Source organism: Staurois parvus, unplaced genomic scaffold (assembly GCF_062004578.1).
Source record: "Staurois parvus isolate SC_StPar_1 unplaced genomic scaffold, SC_StPar_1.0 ptg000479l, whole genome shotgun sequence".
NCBI lineage: Eukaryota > Metazoa > Chordata > Amphibia > Anura > Ranidae > Staurois > Staurois parvus.
This window is the reverse complement of record NW_028318275.1, coordinates 584,635-585,911: the sequence shown is the minus strand read 5'-3', so window position 1 is coordinate 585,911 and position 1,277 is coordinate 584,635. Positions and strand designations below refer to the sequence as shown.

Below are 1,277 nucleotides of genomic sequence, written 5' to 3'. Positions count from 1 at the left end.
CTTCCGGGGTCATGTCCGGGACTCTGCCTTCCACTTCTTTCAGCCGCAGCACGACTGTCTGCTTCATCCAGGGCTCCAGGGGGGGGAGACCGTCTGCAGGGCCAGAGCGTTCTGAGGTGGAGGTGGAGGCGGAGGGGGCTTCTCCCGGGGTCTTGGCAGGGGCGGCGGCGGCGGTCAGCGGCTTCTTGGTGGTCTGTCTCTTCCCCATCTTGTCGCAGAGGAGTTCTCAGGAGGGCTTCCCAGAGATCTTCAGCGGATTCCTTCTCCTTCTTCTTCCTCGGCGGCTTCACTCTTGCTTAGCCTTTGAAAAGGCTATTGAGCGTCTACTGCCCGGAGGTAGTAACGCAGAGTGAACAAGGGGGGGGAAGATCACAAACTCGTTCTGTGTGGGGGCTAAGCCTCAAACCCAATAGCAGCAAGCAGGTGAAGCCGAATTTAATCGACGATCCTACCAGGCCGAGTAGAGGGTACCCCACACAGACCAAATGGCTGGGATAGATGCAAGTGGTTCTCAACGTCCTAGCTGGAAGCAGGGACACCCCTAAAGGCAAGGTCGATACTACACTTGATCTTAGCCAAAAGGCCGAGAAGCGATCCACTGAGCCAAGCTGTTTCAAAACGTACCGGTATGTCCCTACTGTAATCAGCCCGCTGGATGCATGTATGTACGGTAGCTGCGGCTACATACAGTATACACTGGGCCAATCACGGTGAGCGATGTATTCTACTAATGAATACAAAGCCTGCTCGGATTGGCTGAGGTTGTGCCGTTATCAGCTCACCTCTCTGACTCAGCCAATTCGAGCAGGCTTTGTATTCATTAGAAGAATACATCACTCGCAGTGATTGGCCCAGTGTATAGCAATGTAGCAACAGCTAATGTACATACACGCATTCAGCGGGCTGATTACAGTAGGGACGTACCAGTACGTTTTGAAACTGCTTGGCTCAGCGCAGTATACTGTATATACCGCACATCCAGCGGGCTGACAGATTAATCTGTCATAGGGACATTTGTTTTGAGCCAGCTTGGCTCAGCACGGTATACTGTATGTACAGTATTACCACACATCCAGCCAGCTTGACCCAAACAAACTCAAGGTTCACATTTTATACCCCGCGTATAAGACGACCCCCAATTTTTGGGGTATATTTTTAAGTATAAAAAGTAGTCTTATACGCCAGTTAACTTTTTTTTTTACCTCTCCAGTATAATGGAATTAATTACTATATTGAGTAAACAACTGGAATAGTGCTTTAAATGATTAAATAATTGA

At 49.7% G+C, this 1,277-nt stretch overlaps 1 pseudogene; it reads right to left on the bottom strand.

Moving 5' to 3' along the window:
* Positions 1-502: 502 nt before the first annotated feature.
* On the bottom strand, positions 503-595 carry LOC149452320 (U2 spliceosomal RNA; annotated as a pseudogene).
* Positions 596-1,277: the final 682 nt, after the last annotated feature.